Here is a 16,423-nt window from a genome sequence, read left to right as displayed (position 1 = left end):
TATTGAGGCATTTGATCGCGGAACTCTCCCACCAAGTATGACGCAGGGGGGAATATGTATGCTTCTGAAACCGGGAGAGGATGCTCATGACCACTCGGTATATCGGCTGATCACTATGCCTAATACAGATGTAAAAATTCTGTGCAAGCTTTTGGCCACGCGATTTGCGTCATACATGTCACATTTGGTCCATGAGGACCAATGAGGGTTTATACCGGGACAAAACAAAGCTATGAACCTACGCCGGCATAATCATGTCATTCACGAGGTACGTGGCCAAGATCAACAGATGGTCTTGGTATCCATTGACCTTGCCAAAGTGTTTGACACAGTAGACTGGGGCGAACTCCTCGAGGTGTTACGCGCTGTGGGGCTGAGACCTAAGTTCTGCCGTTGGATCCGCTTTCTATATACAGCACCCCGTGCTCGGGTAAAACTTGGGGGCGCGCAGTCGGAAGACTGGCAAATGGGAAGAAGCACTTGTCAATGGTGTCCTCTTTCACCTTTAATGTTCGCCCTGGCCATTGAGCCCTTTGCGATCCGAGTTTGGGCTGAAATGGAGCAGTGGGGGATTAGACTGGGGGATATGAATCATCTTATTTACCTCTATGCCGATGACACCTTGTTCTATTTAACTTCTCCCCGGAACCCACTGCCGTTATTGCTCCACCAGCTAGATAGGCTCGGTGAGGTCTCTCGGTTGCGTCTTAACTGAGCTAAATCCCTGATCTTCCCTCTAGTAGGGCTGGCGGCGGTACCACTGGGGGATCTCCCAGACCTGGGGCTGCGATGGGAGAAAGGGGGTTTTGTATCAAGGAATGCGGGTGGCTCAGACAGACACACAGGTGCTGGACCAAAATGTGGACCGCATAGTTACGTCCTTGCGGCAGTCAGTAATGTTTTGGAATACTCTTTTGCTCTCGCTGATGGGCCGGCTGGCCATCTCAAAGAAGGTGTTGCTACCTAGGATGCTATATGTCCTCCAGAACTCACTATGACCGATCCCTTCGCGAGTTTTTAAAACATTGAACATGCTACTCACTTCACTGCTCTGGGCGGGACGACGCAGAAGGGTAACTCTGCATACTCTTGTACGTAACTATGACGAGGGAGGTATCAAAGCTCCATGATTCAATTTGTATTACTATGCGGCCCTATTACAATCGGCGGGACGTTGGCTGACAGACGCGGACAGCTGGGAGAAACGCCATCTTGCTGGAAGGGTAGATACTCAGGAACTCCAGGAAGCACTGATGCAGGGCAGGGGGTTGGACACATCGTACCCTTACATAGTGAGAAACACAGCTGGTATGTGGCAGCGATTTGTTGAGAAAGTTTTGCGGAAGGCCCCCTTTCACAGAGAGCTGCCGCTCTGGCTACTTGCCCCTTTAGGGATACTGGTAGATATATGTCCTTTCAACCCTGGACGAAGTGGGGTTGTAAAGTTCTTTGTCGACCTATTTCCTAACGCGACCTTCATCACGTATGAACAGGCGGAAGAGACCTTAAACCTCAGACAGGGTCAATTCCTACACTAGCGGGGGATCCAGGATGTGGTAAAGATCACCTGAAAAAACAACAAAGAGAGTGAGGGATTATCCACAGCATGGAAGGGGGTACTCCTGGTCCCCTTGACCCAAATCTATGTAAACAAAAGGAGGAGTATCACCATTGGACCTAAAAAGGTCCTAATGGAATGTGGGAAGAGATCAAAAGAAAATTGTTCTTTTGTTAGAAGACCCCTTTAGGTCCAATGGTGATACTCCTCCTTTTGTTTATATAGTAAAGATCACCTGGCCACAGTACCCAGACATTCCACCCCAACACAAACTTTAGATATACTGTTAACATGCGGTACAGGTCGCAAGCTGATTTCTCTACTCTACAAAGCAATGAAACAGGATTCCACTCCTCCCGTACCGCCAGCACGGGCGACCTGGGAGAAAGATCTCGCTATCCAGTTAGAAGAGAAACAATGGGCATACATTGGCTCCCTCACACGCACGTCTCCTGCAATGCTAGGTTTGAATTAAAGCATTTCAACTTCCTACACTGCACCTATCTAACCCCGGTATCCTTTAAACGCATTTCAAGTGACAGGGGAGATAGATGCCCCAGATGCACTGCGGAGATGGCAGGTTTTTTATATCTGGCATGGAATTGCCCAATGGTTAGACAGTTCTGGGTGGATGTGGTGAGCAGGATTGTCACAGCCACAGGCATTCGAGTGCAGCTGGAACCCTTGTATTGTTTATTGGCAGCTGTCCGGAAGCCCAGGAAACAGAAGCTCCCGTATAAACTCCTACAATTAATGCTAGTGCTCGCTAGGCGCAGAGTAGCTATAACTTGGATGAGTCAGTGTGGCCTAGAAGTGTACACCTGGCTTAAAGATGTCTGCGAGTGGTCCCTTGCCAAAGAAGCCCATATGAAACTCGCCCGAAGGGATGAGAGGCTACAGGAAGACCTCACAGCCTGGTGCAAATTGTTCACCACTGGGTTGACGGAGGGGGGAGTCCTCTTCGCAGCATACGGTTTCCAGCTGGGGGAGCGACTCAGATGAGGATGAGGAGCCTCTCCCTCACCAGGGGACTGAGGACTGATAACGTTAGGATATCTATCTGTGTGTTGGGCACATGTCTCGGGTTCCTTATTCTTTGAATTAAGTCTAGAAGGGCATCTGTTTCCCATTGTGCATTGCTTCCCTGATGCTGCCGCCTGTTCTATGTACCACTGTTGATCCGATGGTATGCCTTATACACTGTACCAATGCCAATTTGCTGATTGTTCTTTTCATATGTAAAAGAATGAAAAATAAAGTTCTTTAAATTAAAAAAAATGTTGCCTAGCAGGACCACACAAGTGTGCCAATCCACTTCAAAGGACCTCTGCCCACCTGTATGTTAACACGTTTGTGTATGCAACTTTGCTTCAAAAGGTTTCATGTTTTCCTTTCTTTGCTATTGCCCTTGCTGTGTTAACACTCTTTGCTCAACACCTTTTGGGGAGTGCAGTTTCCCATTGCCGATCTGTCCCAACAAGTTTTCAAATGTTTTTGCCATTTGCCGTTGCTTCAGGGTTACATGCATTTTTAATCATTGCTTCCCTACATTTTCTTAACTTTCCATTCAACAATTGCAATGCCCTTTGGGGTATAAGAAAGACAAGGGTACCCCGCACAGTGAACCTGGGGTTGTAGTGATAATAGAAAAAACAATGGATCAAGGGTGACCTAAGTAGGTCCAAAAACGAGAACAGTTATTTTGCCTAGAAACTAAATCAATTTGGGAGCAGAGCATGTAGGGCAACATGTTTAATTTTAATCATTGTACTGTTCTAACATGTTGGTATTACAAGAATACGTTCAGGTGCTCACATAAGTGATAAGTTGCGTATCGTGACTGAAAATTGATTTAGTTTCTAGGCAAAATAACGGTTCTTGTTTTTGGAACTACTTAGGCCACTTTTCCCCTTTGGACACATCTAGTAACACCAAATATGTTTGTAGGTGAGTTACGCGAGTGCGCCACAAGCCAGAGACCTTTTGGATTCCAAGGGAGCAACCACCAAAAAACAAAAGCATGATGGAGAAGTTTCTGCAGCCTGTGAAGACAGTAAAGCACCAATCACATCTACCAACCCATATAACCGCAGCCGATCGGGCCAGAGAGTACAGCACAGTGATGCAAGCTGATGGTGGCGTGCTGTTTTGCAGTGTATGCAATATGGCGTTAGACCACATCCGGAAACACACAGTCGATATGCATTTGCGGTCACAAAAACACTTGAAGCGCTGTTCAGATGATCCAGACCCTCACTCTTCGCCAAAACGTGCCCGTCAGATGACTGTGAACTCACTTTTCACGAAGAGTACAGCATCCGGTGCCTCAAACCAGGAAATTATAAGTGAGTGGGTCAATGTCTGCACAGCGCTGAACATTCCGCTGAGCAAAACCGACCACCCTGTGTTGCGCAAGTTTCTCCAAGAGCGAGTATGAAATGGTGGAGCCATACCTGGAAGTCATCAGCTTCAAGAACGTTATCTCCCAAAGAGATATATAGGAGCCAATAACGAGCTGAAAGAACACTTGCAAGATCAAAAGATCAGTGTTGTATTTGATGAAACACCGGATGTGGAAGGGTGGTGTGTATTAAATGTGTTATTTGCAGTGGTCTCTGCGCAGGGTGGCCGTTAGATCCACACCCACCTAGTAGACAGTGTTCCTCTTACAGTACAACCATGGGACTGTAGCACAAGCAGTTGTGAAGGTGCTCACAGAGTACAGCATAGCCTTACAGAATGTTATTGCCTTTAACACTGACAATGCGGCATACATGCTCAAAGCATACAACACTGTGTTGAGAAATCTGTATACAAACTCCATACATATCAACTGCTTGGCAACCATAATGAACCTTATTGGGGAGTCATTTAGGAAGCCTTCTGTGGAGCTAAATGCTTTTCTTCTGTACTTCTTGCGCATCTTTTACATGGCCGGTAGCAGAAGAAGAAGGTACCTGCACCATCTTGCTGAGAACCATGGGATGAAACCGTGGATGGCACCTGACCCTTGCAGTACCCGGTGGAATTCTTGGTTTTCTGCTGTTCAGTACCACTGCAAGCACTTTGAGGCCTATGCCGGATTTGTTGAGTCGGAGATGCAACTCAGCAAGTCTCCCCCAGATTCCCTTGAAAATCTGCAAAGGATTTTGAACAGCGACCAAAGAAACTGCATTAAAGTTCAAATGGACATTGTGGCAGAAAAATGCCAAAACATTTTACTGATGGACTTATTCCAGAGTCAGACACCAGTGACAACGAAGGTGTATGATTATTTGGAGGACCTCCACATGAACCTAACAAACAATTCGGTCCTCACTGTGGAGTCACTACAACCATTTCTACAGACCACTGCAGGCGCTAAATTATATCTGACACAGAAAAAAGAAGATGACAGCCCAGCTTAATGAAGATTTTGAAAATTCTATGGAAAAGGTGGGCAAATACATGGGGGAGGACCAACCAGATATTGGGTTCTTGAAGCAGGTGCGCCTTTTCAATCCTGCATGACTTTACATCCTGCCTAAAGACAAGATTGCAGATTCAGCCATCCCTGGTTTGAGCGAAGTTCCCGATCAGGAGCTTCGCCTCTACTTTGAACATGTAGGCCCGGAAGCAGTACAGGCATCTGTTTCTGGTGTGATTGACACTGACCTCTTTTGGCATGGGATGGCTGACCGCATTCCTGCCCTTTCACAGCTTGCAGCTGTGTACAAGGACTGTGTGACCAGTTCTGCAGATGCGGAAAGGAGCAACATCATCTACAAAATTATTGTTTCAGCCAAACGACGGTCCCTCTCAGAGCAATCCATCCGCTCATTATTGTTCTTGCATTATAATCAGCAGCACAATATAGGGCTAGATTTGGACTGCTCAGAAGAACTGCAGATACATGGCCAAGATTAACATGACAAGCATACAGGTTCCGTGGGCATTTATTTAATAACATGTTTATGTCCTATATGTAGCCTTGAAGCAAAACAAATGTTCTAAATTGTAAATAAACCAAATATACATAGCTTCATGTTGTAAAATAACTCATAAAAACGAAGATATCTGTGTTTGTTGTAGGAAAAATTGTAAAATAAAGTCACACAAAATTTCCATATTTGTGCCGCTAAATTTGCGAATCCATGCCGCTATATCCTGGGGGCACTTTCCCAACAGGAGCTTTGTACACATTCCCTGCTGCTTCCGCACAGGTGTTTCCGACACTTCTGCTTGTGTTCCTGCTGTCACACTCTCAAAAGGAGTGTTCTCTTTAGGAAACTCGCTTTTTGGACCCCTGGAGCATTCAGTTGGTCCTCAATGTTTCCGGCTGTAGTGTCTCGCTTTATTTCCTCCTCTCTCTTGCAGGGGTACATTGCTCCTCCTGGGTGAGGGGCTGCTGTAACTTACTGGTCTGGACATTGTTCTGTCCACTTCTGCTTCCTCTATTTCCGCTCTGTGCTGTTACACAGCAAAATTGTGTTGTCAATGTTTCTTCATTCGGTGTCCGCGATCAATGACCCGGCCTGCTCACCTGCGAGCTCTTAAGTTGCCTGGTGCCCCTTTTTTGCAAGTTGCCTGCTGGTTATGGCGTTTCTAGCCTCGGGGCTGCTCATGTACCCCTACAGAAGGGTTCTTGTTAGACTTCGTATGGTTCGACTGTCCACACGGTATGCTTCTGTCTCGGCAAGTCTTCCACTTGGCTATCATTTTGACGGTACTCCTGTTTTGGGTGCTTCTGCTGGTTGCCGTCAGCCCTTTCACGTGTCTGGTAACAGAGTGGCTTCCCAAACGCATGTCTACTGTTTCTAGTACTGCTGGCACTTTGTGATCATGGATCGGCATCCTACCAATACTGTCCCATGTATTTGGCTGGTACAGGATTCCACAGTGCTTTTTTCCACTGTTGTACATTCTGGTCCGGTCTGTCTTGACTCTGTCATACCAGTTGTCTTCCCTCTGGGCTTTGTTATGGTCAGCTCGCCAGATCCTGTGGATCCATCAGGCCCTGGGTTCAGTTCCTATTCTTGCGAGGTTATGCCCTTTCCCTTTCACATCGACATATCTAGCATATGTTTTCTATCTCTCACCCGGTGTCTATAGTTTTTTTTTTCGTGCTGTCCTTTGACAGCTTGTGGTGCCTTTTCCTCCCAATGTTTTTCGCTCTTTCGGAACTTCATGGTCTGGTGTGGCTGCGCTGGCTTGTGGTCCCCACCATAGGTCATCACCTTGTTGACGGCTGCGTTGCCTCTGCAACTTAATGGGGTTTAGTCGCAGACCTGCCTCCTCTATGAGTATGGCTTTGGTATCTATTCTAAGTTAAGGAATCTGCGGCTAGGCATCTCTATCAGATGAACGAGTTACTTACCTTCGGTAATGATGTATCTGGGAGAGGCATAGTCTAGCTGCAGATTCCTTAACGCCAGCCCGTCTTCCCCATTCTGCGAGGAACTTTTCCGGTTGGGCTTTCTAAACTCGCCTCCCTCTGGGTGGCTTGACCCTTCTTCAGGGAGACATTTTCACTTCAATCTGTCGCAGGATGCTTCATTCTGTTTTCAGTGCATTATCCCGCCCATTCTAGTGATTGGGCGGTATGATCATGTGTCATGTATCCTTTCCAACCCTACGCCCTGGGTTGTATGGTGTGGGATCTATTCATGTTTTTTCCAACCCCTGCTCTCCTCTTCTCTATCGCCTTGGGGACTCTTACCACCCCTACTCTCCATTGGTTTGAAGTCTATTGGCTCTGTCACATTTTATAGATCTCCTAGTGGGGATACAACATCTCTTTCTGGTGACGTCTTGTGGTCAATTGTCCTAGCTCCTGTGTTCCGGACTTGTTGCCCTTCACTGTTCTACATTACGCCTGCAGACTTTCTCTCATCTGCCATGATGTCGTTTACATCTTCATTTACCTCCAAGAGTGGTCGGGGAGGAGCCGTGCTACGTCATCCCCAGGCGCGCAGAGGTGCTGCTGTGGAAAGTTTTCTGGATATAGTCTGATGCCTGGGATATTCTAAGTTAAGGAATCTGCGGCTAGACTAGGTCTCTACCAAATACATTGTTACCAAAGGTAAGTAACTTGTTCATCTGGTAGAGAATCTATCTAGCTGCAGATTCCTTACAACCCCACCCATGCCTCTCCGCTTTGTGGACTTAAGTAGTAGGTCTAGAGTTATTTCCTCTTATCAGGTCCCTAGTTTTTGCAAACAACTACGTCAGTTACTTCGTAGCTCTGCGCTTCCGGTGTGGAAATTACAAAAAAGTACTGACATCCGCGCGCCTGGGTGGTGCCTATATAGGCACCGCAATGTCATAACTAACACTACCGACGCCGACGACATCCTGTGGAGCTTAATGGAGCCACCCATCGTCGCACGCAAGGGGTATTGCTCAGCAAAAGTTTCTTGATTCAGCATGATGCATGGGAAATTCAAAGGTAAGGAATCTACAGCTAGATAGTCTCTACCAGATAATGGGTTACTGAAGGATTCCTTACCTTAAAATTACCCCCAGGCTTCAGACTGGATCCGTAAAGTTTTCATCAGCAGTACCACTGTGCGTCGGAAGGTGACGTTGTGCGGCTCTGCGTCCGTTGTATGCGTCATGATTGCCGGGATGACGTTGCGGCAGCAATTTAGACGCCGCTCTTGAGCGCTGACGTCAGGTTTTTTTTCGCACCAGCAAGCGCAGATCCGGGGAGAGGGGTAGCCCCAGTCTATTTTTGACTGAGTTTTTGGTGACTTTTTGTCTCTGTTCTTTTGAGACTTTGACTCCTGGTGTATAGTGATGCCCGGTTTCAAGTCTTGCGAGGTTTGCCCCCGCACGATGTCGGTGACCGCATCACGAATGTCTCTACTGCCTGGGGCGCAACCACGAACCCCCGTCGTCCCCCGACTGCCAAGCCATGGATCCGAAAACTTTGCAGGAGCCGTCCCGAAAGGTGCTTGAGGCCCGGGAGTCGACTCGGCGCTGTTCAAGGTCCCAGTCCCGTGGGAGGTTGAGGGACCGGTCGCGGAGCCACCACTATCGTTTGACAAAGTCTTCGCACTCTGGGTCAGGTAAGGCAAAGCACAAGAATTCGAAGAAGCGGCGGCACTCTTCACCTTTCCCTAGCCTGTCATGTGACATGGCTGAGGGTGTGGGTGTTGCCACCCCTGCGGCTCGGTGGAGCCTATGCAGTTGCTGACAGCCGACCCGCCCTTTCCAGGTCCGTCGGTGACTCCGGCCCAGCTGTAGGAATTTGTCAGCCATGACCCGCCTCATTGGCCAGTCAGGCCCCACCGGCGTGCCTTCGGGCCCTGCTGGCCCGACCGGGGGTTCTCGCATTTCTTAGTTGCCGGCTCTGGCCCGATGTCATCGACGGCTCCGACACACGGATCCATGCATGGATCCCAACCAATGTTGGTTGGCCTCGTACGACCTCCACCGTCATCTCCGTCTACGGCACCGCTGTTGGCCGGCTCCCTGGCCGATGCCGTCCCCGGCTTCTACCCCGACATGGAGACGGTGCCAGACCGGTGTCGATCGATGCCGATTCCGACACTGATGGGGAATTTCTATCCTTTTCTCCTTCCTTCTCCTCCTTTTCCACCTGCCCAGCAAGTTACGGAGGACGGTAGACTGGGAGGGGTCTAAAGGCCCTCTCGCGTTCTACAGAACCTGGCACACAGTCTTCTTCTACCATGGCTACGGAGGAGGGTGGTACTTATTCAGTGGTGTTGCATAGGGCGGCCGAGGCTCTTCACCTCAAGCTCCCTACAGTGGCCGTCAGGACTAACCTCCTGACTGAAGTGCTTCTGCGGAGCCGCTGCTGCCCTTCAATGATGCTCTTTCAAACATTCTTTTGGGCACATGGTCCAGGCCCAACACAGGGGCTCCTGTGGATAGGAACGTGACTCGAAGCCATCGCCCATTTTCTTCTCCTGATGCCCTACCCCGGAGAGCTTGGTTGTCCAAGCCTCTGCATCCCTGAGCGCATTCCCTTCCGCACCTCCGGACAGGGAATCCAAGAAACTGGAGCAGTTTGGGGAGAAGATTTTCTCTTCCACCAGTTCAGGGTTGCGGTCTGTGAACCCTGCATGCCTCTTGGGCTATTATTCCCACTCTGTGTGGGATACAGTGGCGCAAGTGCTGCCTCGGTGTCCGGAGGTGGCCCGGATGGTGCTTTCCCAAGCTATTACTGAGGGGAGAGATGCAGCCAAGTTCACAATTCGTTGTGGCCTTGACACCGCCGACTCGCTGGACAGAGCGATTTCCACGACAGTGGTGCTATGCCGTCATGCCTGGCTGAGGACAACTGGCTTTTCTGGGGATGTCCAGAATACTCTGATGGACACGCCCTTTGATGGCACTCGCCTTTTTGGCGAAAAGGCAGATAGTGCATTGAAGCGTTTTAAAGACTTGCGGGCTACGGCCAAGTTCTTGGGTCTTTCGGCCACGCACACTCCTTCAGCTTCTGCTTTTTGCTCCCTTCGTGGCCAAGGGAGGGGCTCCCAAACACATTCATTTCAGAGCCACAGGCCTGTGCAGCAACAGTTTTAGCGCAGCCGTGAACGTGGGACCTGTCGAGGTGGGTCACAGGGCCAGCAAGCGAGTCAGCCAACCACCACCCCTGCCACCACTGCCTCCAAACCTTACTAGTCCGGTGTTTCAGGTAAATTACACACCAGTGGGCGGCAGGATTCCCCATCACCTCCCCCACTGGGGCACCATTACTTTGGACAGGTGGGTTTTACAGATAGTCCAAAAGGGCTACTCCCTCCCCTTCGAAACTACCCCTCCATCCATGCCACCTCAATTCCATCGCATGTCAGAGGATCACCTGGCCCTTCTCCAACAGGAAGTTACAGCACTCTTGGCCAAGGGAGCCATTGAGCGAGTACTACCGCATGTCGGGTGATAACTTGACACTTCTTTAGCAGGAAATTGCGGCGCTCTTGGCCAAGGGGGCCATCAAGTGCGTTTCGATGCTAGAAGTAGGTCGTGGTTGTTACTCCCACTACTTATTGGTTCCAAAGAAGGACAAGGGCCTGCATCCCATCTTAGACCTTCAGAACATCAATCGCTTCCTCCGGAAGAAGAAGCTCATGATTCTCACACTTGCTCAGGTCTTGTTTGCCCTAGACCCGCAAGACTGGATGGTAGCGTTGGACTTGCAGGACCCTTAATTTCATATCCCTGTCCTGCCAGCCGACCAGCGTTACCTGCAGGTCACGGTAGGCCATAAGCATTTTCAGTTCACTGTGCTCCCCTTTGGCCTTACCAGCACCCCTCGGGTGTTCACGAAAGTGATGGCCGTGGTCGCAGCTCATCTGCGCAGATCAGGGGTTTCAGTCTTCCCCTATCTCGATGACTGGTTGTTGAAGGCGGGCTCGCCTCAGGCAGTCTTCTCCCAACTCCAGACTACAGCCGACTTCCTGCATTTGCTGGGGTTCTCCATCAACATGCCGAAGTCGCACCTGATTCCCTCTCAGAAGCTCCTCTTTATCGGAGCGGTTCTGGACATGGCGCCGTTTCGGGTTTATCCTCCCAAACAGCAAGTTCGGGACATTCAGGCTATGATTCCGATCTTTCTGCCCTTGTCCTGGGTTTCGGTCAGGATGACCTCAAGACTGCTGGGCCTCCTGCATCCTGCTGACCAATTATGCCAGGTAGCATTTGGGAATAGAACAAAACACTTGCCAATGCTGAGACTGACTACTTAACTACTTTGGATAATTTCATGAAAGAAAACATGAAATTCTGCTTTAAAGATTGCACCTTAGTCATACAGACACTATTCAATCTTCATTTATTTTTTCAATTATTTTTCAAAAGACAACATACTTATTTGTGCATTTCAATACATAATGAACATAAACACAAATATGAAAAAATGATGAGGGCACACTAAAACATATTCATCACCATACACTTGGCCAATTACACATTCATATCACATTCCCACAAGCATCCATCCTACAAACAAAAGGTCCCTTTGCCACATAAGAATGTATAATTGAACAATTGAAGCACCACGAATCAAAGATTTAAATTAATCAAAACTTTTTTCGAGGATTTTTTTTTCCTATATACAAAAGTAACTTCTTGGTGACCAGGGACCAGGTCGGTCGACGCATTTCGAACCCCGACTGTTTAAGGGGTTCACCTCAGGACCAACAACTTTCTACAAAAAACAACAAAACAACATGTTTTAGACTAACTACTCTTCAGCATGACCTATGGCCTTAGGTCAAATCTACACCCCTCAAGACGCTTCAGTTCTCCAGACCATGATTAGAATCCATGTATGCCAAAATCCATACTTCACACATAGACAACACTGAAAAAAGAGAATAGATAGTACTCAGATATCAACATGTATAGAGTGGTGAGTGACTACATTCTGCTTATCGATCCGTGAAAGAGGCTTAACGTGAATTGCACGGTTGTTCGTGCGAATTAAATCATTCGTCGTATACAGATGATGGGTGGCTGCCCTTCTATTTGTTCCACCGAGAGATACAAACGTGTCCTCAACCCCTAAGATTAAATTAGAAAACGCCCCGTTTGTTGCAGACTTATCAACAATTGAATCGGCTTCTTAACTTAACTCACACCACTTGCAGCTGCTTACCCCGTGATACTGGGTTCGGCAATCCCAATTTGTTTACAGCGTCTGCTGCTTCAGATGCGGGTCTTCTTTTTACCTAATAGAAGCCCCAGGAATGCGGGACATTAATCATCTGCACCACTTCTATTCTAACAGCCCTTTCTGCGAGGCTAAACTATTTTCTTACCGAGCGGTTGTGGGCTCCGTTTGCGAGGCGATTCTTTCCCTGTCAGTCAGACGTCAGCGCTGTTCCGAATGTATAATCCCATGACTGCCGCAAGGGAGTCTGGACTTTGTGTTTTTTTTAGCCTACTTACTAAAATTCAAGAACGATAATAAACTGGTATTTTGGAACTGTAAAAAAGACTAGACAGGAGCCACAGAAGGGCACCCTCATAGTGCATCAGCCAAAGGCTCGCAGATTAAGGGCTCGTAGTGCATAAGTATTCACAAGGATTTAAATATTTCAGAAATCTCATTGAGACCGTTAGTGGCAGTATTAAACTTCATAATGAGGTGAGCTTCTCTTTGACTTAGACGTGCCTCAAGATCCCCCACACGAGGATCTTTTTCAATTTTAGATAAAACAGTCCATCGCAGCTCATTTTCTTTATGATCTTTAGTAATCCAATGATTAACAAGTGGCGCATTCTCGACTCGTCTCCGTATGCGAGATTTGTGCTGTGTAATGCGCTGTCTGATTTCCTGGTTCGTTTTGCCAAGGTACAAACTTGGGCAAGGGCACATAACTCCGTAGATCACATTTCTGGTTTTACAATTAGTAAACACCTCATGTTTCCAATGTATTTCATTGAATGCGAAAATTGATTTTTCCATGGTTTGGTCGCAACAAGTGCATGTCCCACATTTGTGGTGTCCAATTACAGGTGTTAAGCCCAAGATACTCCTTAAGGTTGGTGCTTGTTCCATCGGTAGTGATGCACGGACAATATGATTGGCAACACTTTTTTCTTTCCGGAATGCAAATAGCCGACCAGCGTTACCTGCAGGTCACGGTAGGCCATAAGCATTTTCAGTTCACCGTGCTCCCCTTTGGCCTTACCAGCACCCCTCGGATGTTCACAAAAGTGATGGCGGTGGTCGCAGCTCATCTCGCAGATCAGGGGGTTCAGTCTTCCCCTATCTCAATGACTGGTTGTTGAAGGCGGGCTCGCCTCAGGCAGTCTTCTCCCAACTTCAGACTACAGCCGACCTCCTGCATTTGCTGGGGTTCTCCATCAACGTGCCGAAGTCACACCTGATTCCCTCTCAGAAGCTCCTCTTTATCGGAGCGGTTCTGGACATGGCGCAGTTTCGGGTTTATCCTCCCAAACAGCAAGTTCGGGACATTCAGGCTATGATTCCGATCTTTCTGCCCTTGTCCTGGGTTTCGGTCAGGATGACCTCAAGACTGCTGGGCCTCCTGCATCCTGCTGACCAATTATGCCAGGTAGCATTTGGGGGCTTTACAGTGGGACCTGAAATTCCAGTGGGCGCAGCAACAAGGGGACCTGTCCAAGTACATCGAGATCTTCGTAGGCACTGCACAACAGTTGCAGTGATGGCTCACAAACCAGCATTGAGTTGATGGCAAATCACTCTCCCTTCCCCAACCAGAGCACACTGTGGTGATGGATGTGTCCCTCCTGGGATGGGGGGCCACATGGGAGAGGGGGAGATCAGAGGCCTCTGGTCTCCGGTGGAGTCCAGGCTCCATATGAACCTTCTGGAGCTGCGGGCGATCCTCCTTGGACTGAAGGCATTCCTTCCCTCTGTCAAGGGGAAGGTGGTGCAGGTGTTCACAGACAACACCACTGCCATGTAGTATTGCAACAAACAAGGTGGGGTGGGGTGGGGTGGGGTCGTGGACCTTATGCCAGGAGGCTCTGGACATGGCTGGAACATCAAGGCATTTCATTGACGGTTCAACACCTGGCAGGTTCTTTGAACGCCAGGGCGGACAAACTTAGCCGCCGGTGCCTGATGGATCCCAAATGGCGTCTTCACTTGGAGGTGGTACAAGGTCTCTTTCGACAGTGGGGAGAGCCTTGGTTAGATCTATTCGCCACTGAAGAGAACACACAATTTCAGCTGTCCTGCGTGTTGGAGCTTCCAAGGCGGCACTCGCTCGGTGAGGCTTTTCCTCGCTAGTGGAGTTGCGGTCTATTGTACGCCTTTCCGCCTATACCACTTCTGCCCAGACTGCTGAAGAAGATAAGGCGTGACCGGGCCCAAGCCATTCTTGTGGCACCGGACTGGGCTCGAAGTGTTTAGTATCCCGAGCTACTCAGTATGAGCATGGATCCCCTATCCCACTGCCTCTTTGGGAGGATTTTCTGTCGCAGAAGCAGGGGACAGTCCTCCACCCGAACCTGTCCAGCCTCCACCTACATGCGTGGGGATTGAGCGGCGACAGTTGATTCCGTTTGACTTACCTCCTGAAGTCTGTGAAGTCTTTCTGGCAGCCAGGCGTCCTCAACTAAATCTGTATATACCTGCAGGTGGAACAATGTTGTGGCATGGTGCACAGCAAAGGCTGTGGATTCCCTTTCTGTCCCTCTTTCAGAGGTACTTTTGTTCCTTCTTTCTTTGGCCCAACAGGGCTCTGCTCTGGGCACTATCAAGGGCTACCTTTCTGTAATCTCGGCCTTTCTCAGGCTTCCTGATCAGCCCTCTCTTTTCAAGTCCCCTGTTGTTAATAGAGTTCTCAAAGGCATTACTCACCTTTTCCCTCCTTTTCCGTTTGTGATGCTGCAGTGGGATTTGAATCTGGTACTTACTTTTTTGATGAGCGCTCCTTTTGAGCCGCTCCACAACTTTCCTCTTCGTTTGTTGGCTTTGAAGACAGCTTTCCTGGTTGCCATCACCTCCTCTAGGCGTGTGAGTGAGCTCAAGGCTCTTTCTTGTAAGCCTCCTTTTATGGCAGTCCATTCGGAGAAGGCTGTGCTTCGCACTCGTCCTTCCTTCTTGCCAAAAGTTGTCACTGCTTTTCACATTGGGCAGACTATCACCTTATCACTTTGTGGTAGTAGCTGGAATCCTATGATGTAACTGTGATGCGGTGGAACTGCATCACAGTTAATATTCCAGGAATGACCAGTATTTGAAATGGTATTGTTGAAGGTTGCCGGTATTCAATTTACCTCCAAATAAATTACTTCAAGAACCTTTATTGGAGCTGTGTGGATTACTACAAATTTTGGCGACGAGTTGGGCCTGCGCAGAGGGCAGGAGAAGCACGACCTTCACCTCTGGAGCACCGCTATTTTATCAAATTAGAGCTATTGAAGACATTTTCCTTCACTTCGCTTCACTTTCGTCAAGGAATCATCCAACCATGAGAGATTGTTTTTGCCAAGCGCTGCTGTGATGAAATTGTTAAGTAATGTTTTTTTAACATTAATGGAAGAAATTAGTAATTTGCGCCTTTAAGCACTGCGAGCGAGTGTCACAAAGCTTTTCCTGTTGCCTGGCAACCTTCGCTCGTGAATAAATCTGCTCGCGTCTGTGTGCATTACGAGAACGTGCAAGTGTTTTGAAGCACCTCCTAGCTTTCTGCCAGTTCCAGGAGAGCCATCTATTCCCTGGAAACGTTGGAAAAATATTTTTTTTACATATTGATTAGCTATTGGAGGAGACAAATATGGTCCTTTAAGGAGACAAGCGATACTTTGACATCATCTTGGAGTAGAGGGAAGAAGAATATATGATGATTTGCCTGAAATATCATTAGGTATGTGTAATGGTCAACCGATCAATATTTATGACGTCGTTACAGATGTTAGAGAAACACTTCAATCCAAAAGTCAACATTGTTTTTGAAAGACATAAGTTTTGTTGCAGAGTTCAAAAAATAGATGAAGACATTATGACATATGTGGCATCTTTATGTGGCTTAGCTGTTACTTGTGAATTTCAAGGTTTGTTTGATTCCTTGATAAGGGATAAGATTGTAAGGTGTACAAATAATGAGAAGGTGTAGGAAAAGTTACTTTCGAAGGATCCTACTTTAGAAGAAGCTCATCAAATTGCTCGAAGTATGGAGAACACCGTCGAATGGATGAAAGAAATTGACAAAGGCCAAAGTAAAAGTGAGAATTCACTGGTTGCTATAGGAAAGGAAATACCTGTGGAAGTGAAGGAAGTAAAAAGAGAAATCATCAAGAAGCCAATCAATAAAAACAGTGAATATGGGTCTGTTAAAGTTGGTGAGAGATGACCCATAATCTGTTATAGGTGTGGGTGCCAGGGCATGTAAATTCTAGTTTTGCATGTTGAGCAAG

The sequence above is a fragment of the Lissotriton vulgaris genome, chromosome 11, assembly GCF_964263255.1.
Source record: "Lissotriton vulgaris chromosome 11, aLisVul1.2, whole genome shotgun sequence".
In the NCBI taxonomy this organism is placed as follows: domain Eukaryota; kingdom Metazoa; phylum Chordata; class Amphibia; order Caudata; family Salamandridae; genus Lissotriton; species Lissotriton vulgaris.
This window is presented reverse-complemented; position numbering follows the sequence as displayed.